Raw genomic sequence first — 11,931 nt, 5'->3', positions numbered from 1 at the left:
CTCCCGGTCGTCGTCGTCAATTCTGCGGCGGGGAGGTCCTTCCACGCTCCCAGTCTTCGGGGCACTTCGGTGGTGGGTCCTGGAGCGAGTGAAGGACCCGCCGCAGAATTGCCGCCGAAGACCCAGAGCGCGGAAGGACCCCCCCCCCCCGCCGCCGAATTGCCGCCCCCCAAATCCTGGTGCCCTAGGTGACCGCTTAGGTCGCCTAAATGGAAGTGCCGGCCCTGCTGGGCTCCTCCGCCTCCTCCTCATACCGAGACGTCGCTTCTCCCAGCTCAACGCAGACCTCGACACGTCTTGCAGGGGGCGGAGGGCTGCAAAAGGTGGGGAGGAGGGCGGGATTTAAAGGGCTGGCCCAGCCAGACTGTAATGGGTAATGCCACAGCACACGCCTCGGGGAGTCCCAAAGAGAGAAGGAAACTCACTGCAAAACTTCTTCCCAGCCCTGCGGACAAGCTCGCCCTGTCCAGGAAAAGCCAGAACCTCTCCCACCTCGTCCAAAATGCGGGGAGCTCGGGAGCACAGTGGGAAGCCGAGGATGGTGCGGGAGCGCCACCTGCCTGCTGCCAGGGGACAGCCGCTTCAGGCCTCAGGCGGCCTCTCTTCTGCCCCAGGCTGCACCAGCTCCCCCCCAGCTCCCCTGTGAGGATCAGTGACCCTGAAAACTCCTCCCCTACGCCCCCAGCCAAGCCCAGAATTCAGCCCTAGCCAGGCGGATTTCAAAGGGTTCCCGCTCCGAGTGGGGAACGGTTTACACGTCCTGGGGGCAAGACTGAGATTGCCAAAAAACTTCCAGTCCTAAATCAGGACCCAAGAATCACAAGCTCGGAAATTTCTGTGAACCAGTAAATGGAAAAAAAAATCCGTTCGGGTCAAGCTAAAGATTTTGTCTCGCCGCTTTTGAAATGTTTCGTTTTATTTTATTTTTTTTTTAGTTTTACGGTCAGTCGCTTCAGTGTCTAAACCCAAAGCTATTTGCAAAGAAAGAAACCCCCAATTTTTTCACTTCAGCCATTTCAAAACTCCTTTCCCCCAAATTTTTCAGAATGACCCTTTCCCACAAACAGTTTTGGTTTCAACAAATTAGCGCTTTCTGACCACACCAAGTTTTATCAACCAATGCCCAAGTAGCTCTCCGGCACGGCTGCTCGGCGCCCAGCGTCGCGTGCACTGGGCAAAGCCCGGCTAGGCCACGCCTGTTCTGCTCTGGGAGCATTCTGCACGCTGCCCGGGGGTAAATGGCACACGAGATGCGGTGCAGGGTACATACGGTCCACAGGCATCAATTAGCCCGAGCTGAGCCACCCCAGCACTGTGCGGTTACTACTGCAAAGCCAACGTTTGCTATGAAGAGTTTTGTTGTGTCAAAACCCCAATTTTCCATGGGGGAAAAAAACGTTGGGAAGGAAAAGGCCAGAGCAGCCCCAATTGTCCTTCGCGTTTGCTCTGTTTATGGAACGGTTTCCTTCCTAGCAGTCATCTGTCCCAGAGCCCAGAGCTGGCCCTGCCACTTTGCAGACAAATGCCCCAGGGAGCTCACAGTGCAGATTAGATGGAAAAAAAGCAAGAAGCTGACAGCCAATGGGGGGGCAGGTGGGGGCGGGGGGATGGAAGGGCCAGGGTTACCTTTACAACACGTGGGAGCTGGTGTGGTTACACCGCAGACCTCTTGGTCCTTTTACCCACTTGTCCCAGTGTTACTGACCCCGTGGGGCTGGTCCAGCAGGAGCTCAGTGGGGCGAGGAAGATACCAGGCGTGGGTAGGTGCCTGGAGCAGGGGGAAGAATCCAGTTCCTAGGTGACTTCCAGGCCGACGGCCTGGAGAGAAGTGTGGGGTGTAAGCAGACTCCTGCTGGGGTCCCCGGGTCACAGCTCGAGCTCGGCTGATGGAAAAGCCTCTGGGAGCCGGGGCCCACGCTGGGGCTTTATTTTGGGGTTCTCTGCTGAAGTTGTCCAGGTAGTGTCTGGGGTGCGGGGCAGCTCGGGGCTGGCTGAGAGACGAGCTGTGTGAGGATGAGAGGGGGAGATAGGGCCAGGCCAGGCAGCCCAGTGGGAGCTCTTTGTAGTGAAAGCCCCGCTCTGGCCCCCTACACCCCAGGGGCTGGAGCCGTCGCCCATGCACACGCCAGTTGTACGTCCCGCCTCACTTTGGTGGGAGCTGAGGGCACGGAGGCCTTGCAGGGGCACTCGGCGCAGCAGGACTGAACTGGAGAGAGAAGAACTGAAACTCCCCGAGACTCTTCCTCTGGGATCCCCCCATCCCTGGGCACAGCACCAGGTTGCAACTGAGGTCCTGCAGGGATCCCTAGGACAGTACTGCACCCCCAAGGGCCTTGCACAGAGGAGCCTAGACCCCGTGCAATGGACCCCCGAATGTCTCTGGGCAAAGCAGCAAGGGCTGGAACCAGAAATGCCCGTGTAACACCGACAGACCCAGGTCATTGGCGGGCGGGATCGAACCTGGGACTTCTGGAGCTCAGTGCAGGAGCCTCAACTAGCCGTTAGCGAAGGCTGTCGAACAGACTCATTTAACTCTCTCTACGTGGTCCGGGTGCCACTCGATGGGCCAACACCACACCCAGAAGGTGCGTGGGCCGGGCCGGCTCCAGCTTTTTTGCTGCCCCAAGCGGCGAACCAAAAGGAAAAAGCCAATCGGCGGCACTTCGGCGGCAGCTCAATTGCGCCTGCTGCCGAAGACCCGGACGTGCCGCCCCTTTCCCTCGGCCGCCCCAAGCACCTGCTTCCTGCGCTGGTGCCTGGAGCCGGCCCTGGGCGTGGGTGACACCCACAGCAGCCATGCTGATCCCAGCTCACTGGCACAAGCACAAAAAACCCCAACCCTGCCACCTATGATACCAATTAGAGACTTATCTAATTGCAAAAATAATTGCAACTGAAGTGTTTAATTACCAGCCTAAGCAGGAAGAGCCACTCCCGATCCCTCAGACAAGGGCTTGGTTTTGGTTTTTTGATTATTAGATTACAGCCCGGGGGGGGGGGAGGGGGCAGAAGGGGAGAAAGATTCATTAATTAAGGTCTTGGAGAACAGCTACCAATTTGAAAACGCTGCTTTTAATTTTAATACTAACCAGGCTGGGAGGGGGAGGGGGAAGAGCTCCTTAATGCAGAACATCTGCGCCAGCCACTGTCTGCACGTCTGCCCACCTGGCTTCCTCACAAGAGCTAAATGCCCGGCTGCATTAATGCCACCAGCTCACTGCTCAGTGCGTAGCGATCGACCCACCTTCCTGCCACGCTGCGTGTCGCCAGCAGGAGGGCGCAGTGCCTGGGCTAGCACAGTGCCGGCGGGTCCGCTCCCCCATCCTGATCGCTCTGTTCTCATGCGGGAAGCTCAGAGCAAGCCGGCCCTGGAGTCTGGACCACGCTCCTGGCCTGGGAGGTCAGGAAAAGTACCAACCTCTGCTGCTCAGAGCAGAGCCTGGCCTTCAGCTGGCCTGTGCTCCGTAACGCCAGCAGCGCTGACAGGAGTGGCACAACATCAGTCAGTCATGCTCCCGGGTGGGGGAAGAGAGAGAAATCGAGCCTCAAGCGAGGCATTCCCACGCCATGCTGATGGGCACACGGTAGGCGGACAGATGGGGAGCGCCTTTAACAAGCACTGTTAGGCCGGTTTGAGGGGTCTTTACTGAGCTACCCAGCACTGCTAGGGGGGTCGGAGATGAGTCTGGGGGCACATGACAGAACTCAGCAGCATGGGAGCTCTGAAATGTTATCTCTGCCAAGAAATGAGTATGGCATGGATGGCTGGCATGGGCAGTATGGCACACATGGGCAATATGGCACACATGGCATTATGGTCAGCATCGGCTGTATGGCATTCATAGGCTATATGGCATGTAGGGCATATATGGCTGGCATGGCCTTATAGAATAGATGGGCTGTATGGTTAGCATGGACTGTGTGGCACATATGGCGTGTATGGGAAACTGCTCCTCCTCTGGGCATTAGGCTCGAGGTCTTTTTGTTTCCTTTTGTTAAAATATAAATAGCAGCAGAAGAAAGCGCCACGGGGGTGAGGGTGGGGGGTAATACATTAGTGGTTTTCAGCCCATCATGTGCCAACAGGGTATAAACCTGCAAATCAGGACCGGCAACACTCAGCAGTCAAGAATCATGAGTTAGGCCTGAAAAATCATGATGGCCAGAAGCTGGGAGTGGACAATGGAGGTTGGTCACTGGATAATTGCCCTGTCCTGTAGCACCTGGCCCCAGCCACGGCGGGACGACGGGATGCTGAGCTAGACGGAACACTGGGCCGACCCCGTGGGGAGGGAGCTGGTGTGGTTCCCCGTCTGCCTACTGCATTTTCCACTCCGTGCATCTGATGAAGTGGGTTTTAGCCCACGAAAGCTTATGTGTTAGTCTCTAAGGTGCCACAAGGACTCCTTGTTGTTTTTTCAAGGATAAGGAGTTATTTCTTTCTTCCTTAGAATGCTAGGCAGGAGCTAAGCTGAGGTCATCGCTTGGCTCCAGCTCCGGCTCCGGACTGGGACCCAGCAAACACAAGCTCCGCTGGCCAGACGTTTGCCCTGTGGTTTGCATTTCTGACACTTCTAGCTTCATTCGAATAGCCCTTCCCCTTCCAGCGCTGGTGCGAGGCAGAGCACAGTGCAAGCCACTAGGGGGCAGAAGTGTGCAAGAAACACAACCCTGGGAACAATGGATTTTGCCTCCCCAGGGCCAGCTGGGGAGAGACTCAAGGACAAAAGCCCCTTGACACCTCCCGACCTCTCGGCTTCTTGCCACATGCAGGGCTTTGGGGCTGCCCCGCCTGGGCAGTTCCTGGAGAGTCCAGGCAGACTCTGCACGGGCCGGGCAGGCAGCTAGGTCCCGTCCAGACTGCCCGCTGGCCAAGCTGAGCGCGTGACCCTGTCCCTCCCCTCGGCTTGTGCACAGGGACAGGAGCGTAGTGGCTCATAGTCCCAGACAGCCTGAGCAGAGGCAGATCTCAGCATGGAGAGGCCCGGCAGTCGTCCAGAGGAACCACAGATGGTGTTTTGGAAAGTTTCGGCTCCAGACGCGTGCAGTCGGCTCCGAGCATTGCAGCGCCGAGTCCGGGCTGGAAGGATCACACTGACGGTCAGAGCAAGGCGGCTGCACCAGCCCCCCACGCAGCACAGAGCCCAGGACTGCAGCTCTTGGCACCAGCCCCAGCTGTGGGCCTTGGCATCGGCAGCACGGCTCCTGGCAGCACAGCTCACAGTGCCAGCCCAGCAGCACAGATTCAGTACCAGCCCCATTGGCACTGGCCCTGTTGGTACGGATGTCCTCTGTTCACATGGCATCGCATCCATCCCTGGGCTGTACAAACGGGAGAGGTGGGTAGGAGGTGGGGGTGGATCCTGGAACGCTGCGTCCAGCTCTGGTGCCCACATTTTTATAAGGGTGAAGAAAAGAGACAAAAATTGTTCAAGGACTGGAGAAAATGCTGGACGGTGAGTGATGTACACAGCTCCGGCTGGTTAGTTTATCAGCTGGAGCGGTGACTTGATTACTGTGTACAAGGACCTTCCTGGGGAGAAAATACTGGGCACTGACGGGCTCCTTAATCGAGTGGGGAAAGGCGGAACAAGAACCAGTGGCTGGAAGCGGAAACCAGACAAATTCCGCTCAGAAATGAGGCAGACATTTTTCAGGGTGAGGGCAGGGCTTAATTTGTAACTTTCACAACGGATGCAGCAAGCCCAGACGTGCCGGGCTCTGAACTGCCAGGCCCAGACGTGCCGGGCTCTGAACTGTCAGGCCCAGACGTGCCGGGCTCTGAACTGCCAGGCCCAGACGTGCCGGGGCTCTGAACTGTCAGGCCCAGACGTGCCGGGCTCTGAACTGCCAAACCTCAAGGTGCCGGGCTCTGAATTGTCAGGCCCAGACGTGCCAGGGCTCTGAACTGTCAGGCCCAGACGTGCCGGGCTCTGAACTGCCAAACCTCAAGGTGCCGGGCTCTGAACTGCCAAACCTCAAGGTGCCGGGCTCTGAACTGTCAGGCCCAGACGTGCCGGGGCTCTGAACTGTCAGGCCCAGACATGCCAGGGCTCTGACCTGCCAAACCTCAAGGTGCCGGGCTCTGAACTGTCAGGCCCAGACGTGCCGGGGCTCTGAACTGTCAGGCCCAGACATGCCAGGGCTCTGACCTGCCAAACCTCAAGGTGCCGGGCTCTGAACTGTCAGGCCCAGACGTGCCGGGCTCTGAACTGCCAAACCTCAGATAAAGCACTGGGTGAGGGTGGTTCACCATTGAACAAACTCCCCAGGGAAATGGCAGGTTCTCCGTGTCTGGATAGTGCCAAATCCAGACTGGCTGCCCTGCTGGAAGATTAGGGTGACCAGAGCTCCCGGTTTTATAGGGACAGTCCCGATATTTGGCACTTTTTCTTATATAGGCGCCTATTACCCCTCACGCCCTGTCCTGATTTTTCACACTTGCTGTCTGCTCACCCTACGGAAGATGCTTCAGTCAAACACAAGTTACTGGGCGCAATCTGGGGGAAATGGATGGCAAGCAAAGGCTGACTAGCTAGCCTGAAACTCTGTGAGTGAACGGATACCCTCCTGGATAACTGACTGGCTCGAAGGGGCCCATTCCTGCACTGCCAGGAAGCAGGGACCCGGTGTCTTTAGCTGGCCCTGATGGGGAGCGTGGTGGGGCTGGCAAGGGATGGGCGCAGATGAACTGGAAGTTTTCCAGACCAATCCAGGCAGCAGGGAGGTTAGTGACAGACAATGCAGCGAATGAGGGTGAGGCGCTCTGCTTAGGAGAGAGAGGCCTGGGAGAACTCGGCTGTCTCTCCCCCATGGCAGCAGCCGCTCTACATGGCCAGTCGGAGACCTGGGGCCGGGGGCCAGGGCACTTTGTGCAGACTAACAGGACCAATGGCAATCATTCCCAGGGGACCGAGTGGAAGGGCTTCTCCAGGCAGGTATTCGCCGCTCCAGCGCCTCACTGACCCAGAAATGGTAACCGCAGTAATACGGCACTCCCGGTTCCAGAGCCCTCCACATGCAGCAACCCCCCATCGCTGAACAGGGAGCAGGCCCTGGGGGGATCTCCAGAGAGTGGAATGAGCCAAGCAGCCACTGAACGGCAGGGAGACTCTGTCCTGGAGAGAGGGTCACTCCTGGGAGTTTAGCAACTTGTCTGAAAGCAGGAAAATCTCTTGATCTGAAAGCTTGAGACACTTGTAGCCAGCGCCTCCCGAGAGCCTGTCAGCCCCCGCTCTCTGTCTGCGCTCAGAGGCAGCAGGGGATGAAGGGCATATGGCATGCAAGCGAGCCGCTAACTAGAGAAGACAGGAGAACTGAAGAGTTCATCTCAGGCAGCTTCATACAGAAGATTTGCTGCATGCAGAAAAGGTGCCACCTGGCTTTGAGCATCCCGTCTCCCCAGCATCACGCGCCCGGGCAGCCCCCGGGGGGTCACGCACAGACAGGCCTTCGCCCAGGGTCCGGGTGTGACGTTCCCCTCTGGTGTTATCCAGACCGGCGATCTGCTAGGCATCTCCAATCCTTGACTCTGGGAACCAGCCTTACCCTGCTCTGCTGTGAGCACCCCCACTCCTGGGCTGGTCACGCACAGCCTCTGGTATGTAAGCTGATCTCAGCTACTTGCAAGCGAATGACACTAGCCAATATCTCCGGTTCCAGACACAACCCTGGGAACTTCCATCTTGCAGTGCCCAGTTACGCCCGCTGGACGCTGCAAGCTTATATGAGCTCACCAATTTAACAAAGAAATTGATATGAACCAGGCTTGTTAGCTATAAAGATAGATTTTAAGTGATTATAAGTCAAAGCAGAACAAGTCAGATTTGGTCAAATGAAATAAATGCAAAACACATTCTAAGCTGATCTTAACACTTCCAGTGTCCTTACAAACTTAGATGCTTCTCACCACCGGCTGGTTGCTCTTCAGCCAGGCTCTCCCCTTTGATCAGAGCTTCAGTCGCTTGGTGGTGGTTTCTGTAGATGTAGGAGGAAGAGAGAGAGGACGAGCAGGACAAACATCTCCCCCTTTTATCATGTCCTTTCTTTCCTCTTGGCTTTGCCCCCCCCCCACCTTCAGCGTCAGGTGAGCATTACCTCATCACAGTCCCAAACTGCCCCAAGGAAGGGGGTGACTCCCTCCAGGGACTAACAGGTTCTTTGGTTGCTGCGTGAGCCAGTGTCCATTGTTCCCGTGAGGCTGGGCTGGGTTTGTCCCATCCATGCCCTGACGAGGTGTGAGCTGCCCCTCTGCTCCTGGAGAGTTTCTGCCTGGGCTTGCTTTAAGCCATGAGGACACATTTTTCAGCCTCATAACTATGTATATGAAATTATAACCTATAACCTTACTGTAACATCCCTATAACAACCATGCTCAGTACATCATGAGCCTTCCGCAGACACCCGACATGACAAACTTTGCGTTGGGCACCACACAATCGTTTTATGAAGATGAACATGGGGGTGTAGGGTGTTCCCCCGAGGTACTGAACGTCACACGGGGTCTCACACAAAGGTTTTGTAACTTGGCGTCCTGGCGAGACCACGCTGCCAGCTCTCCAGCTAGGAGGTGCTGCCAGTCAGAGATGCCAGCTGTTGCGAGGTGCAGTGTTTCGTGGTGACTTAGGCCCCTGGGCTAGGATTCCATTTAGCAGAGGGCGCCAGGCACCGGCCCAGAGATACGCTGAGACAGCAGCCCACATGCCCATGACAAGTCTGCCATTCCATGCCATTTGCAGTGCTGTAGCCACGTTGGCCACGCAGTGAGCATCTCTAGCTGCATGCTTCCCCCCGAGCCACTGCCGGGCTCCCGTTCCCTTCCACAACAGCTGACCCACGCGTCTAATCTCAGGGGCAGAGACGAGCCCAGGCTGCCCACTCCAGAGGCTGTGAACTCCTGGGGCTCCCACCACAAAAGGTGGCACTTCAGGAAGTACCGCCCCGTGAATGACATCACTCTGCCAGCCAATCACTGGTTGCTGATCTGAGGGGAAGTGCTACACGTAATGTACATGGGCTCCGTGCGCTGTGTCACTCACGTGCTGCATACGGGAGACGTGTTCCACTCCCCAGCCAGCTGCTTGAGTGCTGGCGTTCAACTTGGAGGCTGAGTCCATTAGTGGGTGGTGACCTCAAACCCAGTCCCAGACAGGGAGGTTTATGGGTAAAGCCAAAGCACATTGTAAATGGCAGAAGGAAATATATTGTCCCCTGCAAAGAAGAGGAAAGAAGGCAAATATCAGTGATGAATCTTCTGCCTTTCAGTGTGATTGATGGTTGTAATCAGCTCTGGGCTGCTGACGGGAATGCCAGGAGGATGGGACATTTGTCATCTGAAGGGTGCTAACCAGAGACACATACAGCAAAAGGCAGAGACAGCCAGGCTGGGCAACGTTTCACATCTCCCCCAGGGGCCGCAGGGGCATTGGCTTGTTGAACACCTTGGTGGGGGGCAGTGAGAGGGGCACAGGGGGGATGGAGGAGGGAGAGGACTTACCCCTTTGGGGATGGCGGAAGTGACTCAGGAGTCTTGGTTCAATTCATCTAAATTAAGCCAGTGAGGATGGGCCCTGACCAGGTGGTTAGGGGGGGTGTTTAAAACCCACATGCCAGGCCAGGTGGGAGCCCCAGGGCACTGGCCAGCCAAATACACTGGAATCAGGGTTAGCTGAAGAAACTGGAGAAAGTCCAGAGAAGAGCAACAAAAATGACTGAAGGTCTAGAAAACATGACCTGTGAGGGAAGATTGAAAAAACTGGGTTTGTTTAGTCTGGAGAAGAGAAGACTGAGAGGGGACAGGATAACAGTTTTCAAGTACATAAAAGGTTGTTACAAGGAGGAGGGAGAAGAATTGTTCTTCTTAACCTCTGAGGACAGGATAAGCAGCAATGGGCTTAAACTGCAGCAAGGGCAGTTTAGGTTGGACATTAGGAAAAACTTTCTAACTGTCAGGGTGGTTAAACACTGGAATAAATTGCCCAGGGAGGTTGTGGAATCTCCTTCATTGTAGATTTTTAAGAGCAGGTTGCACAAACACCTGTCAGGGATGATCTATACTTAGTCCTGCCAGGAGTGCAGGGGACTGGACTAGATGACCTCTCACAGCCCCTTCCAGTTCTATGATTCTATGAAGCCATGTGTGAAATGTGGCCCCTTCATCTGGCTTGAAGCCCCCGCAGGTGGGCCAGAGAGACAGGCTGTGGAGATGAGAGACGGGTGAATGGAGAGAGAAGGAGACCCAGGCAGAATCCAAAACATGGCCATTCCCCATCCCTGGCCGGTGGAGTGTCCCTCACAGTGGGTGACATTGTCCCACGTCAATAACTGCACCTATCGCCCACGGCTGTGCCGAACCGTCGCTCACCACACCCTAGTGTATTACACGGGGGGAAGCCCACGTGAGCAGTTGCTGAGCCCACATCACCAGCCCAAGCTCAGGCTTCCCCTCTGAGATCCAGTCTCTGCACGGGGTAGGGCAGGTCTCCAAACCATGAGGACTTGGGGGGGCTGCAGCTGGGGACACGATAGCAGGCTGTGGCTGGCACAGAAGAGGGGACTGTGCCCTGGCTGGATGCAGAGAGCTCTGGGTCACTTCCCCAGGGGGTTTGCTCTCTGCCTGCAGTAGCTGCTGTCCGTGGGCCTGCGGGCGCTGTCAGTTCTCAGTGCCCTGCTCGGTCCCACGATGAGTATCTCACACACTGGGGGAGTGTCCCACCCTGGCTAATGCTGTTCTGCCTCCCTCTCTCTGCGTGAGCCATTGTTCCAGCCCCTACGCGCCGGGCCTGGCTCTGCAGCCCTTTACATTTACTGCTCTGCAGGGCACTGCCCCATCCCCAGGGCCTCAGCCAGTTTGGGTCCCAAAGTGCTGGGCCGTGATGCTCCTCCCCTGCACCTTTGCCCCGGCCCCATGTTCTGGGCAATCTGATGCACCGCATGCTCATCAAAACTTCCAGGTGCAACTCCATGGCCAAAGCCCATTGTCCCTGGGCTGTACGGAGCTGGGCTGGGCTCTGCCAGGGAATTGGCTTTGCCCCAGGCACCAGCAGGGGAAGGGGATTTGAATCTGAAATCTTACAAGTAGCTATGGGGGGGGGGGTCGGTTTATTTCCCTGCCTTCTTCTCCTTGCAGCGCCCAAATCATTCCTGTTGGGCTCGGATGGCTACAGACTGACAATGGGATGAATGGAGCCCAGGCTCTGCACCCCCCATACACCCCCTGCAGGACTGGCTCTGTGATGAATTGCTTCCTGGCATGGATACAAGCACCTCTGCAGAGCCATCGGAATTTTGCTCGCTCTCACCTGGACTGGGGTGGGCTGCAGGGACCTCCCTCCCCAGGGGGCTCTGTGGGAAGGGGAGGGAGGCAGTGGCATCTTCCCAAGGGTTGCAGTAAAACAAAGCCCCCACTCGTCCAAAAGTCTTTTTGCTTTGGGGCTGCCCTGTGCGTTTCTGCTGCCCAGACAGCTGGATGGCCAGGGACCTGCAAGGAGCCACCTCACACGTTGCCAAAGGCCAAATAAAACCATCCTTCTTTCCCTGTGCCTGTCCTCCAGGCGGCTCCCCTCCCTTCCCGCGTCTCTGCAGCAGTCCTGGCTTTGATTAAAACTCTGCCACCAGCAGCACTCTCCGTCAGGGAGACGGATGTCGGAGGCCGTGCTTGCTAAGTGCAGGCTTGTGCTCCCTCCCGACACACACGTTCACAAGCGCCACCCACGCCTTGGCACACACACCTGCCACACACCCTTCCCAGCTCATGCTGTCCTGCCCCCCCACCTCACTCTCACCCCCCCACATACACACTCACAGAGCCAGCACGTTCACGCTCACTCACACACATTCACACAGGCTTTTCTCTTGCACTTTCCCTTCGCTCAGTTCCTGAGCCTTTGAGAGCGTGCTGAGCGGTGCCAATGTGTGTGGAAAAGGACAGCC

This window comes from Malaclemys terrapin, chromosome 8 (assembly GCF_027887155.1).
Source record: "Malaclemys terrapin pileata isolate rMalTer1 chromosome 8, rMalTer1.hap1, whole genome shotgun sequence".
Lineage (NCBI taxonomy): Eukaryota > Metazoa > Chordata > Testudines > Emydidae > Malaclemys > Malaclemys terrapin.
This window is presented reverse-complemented; position numbering follows the sequence as displayed.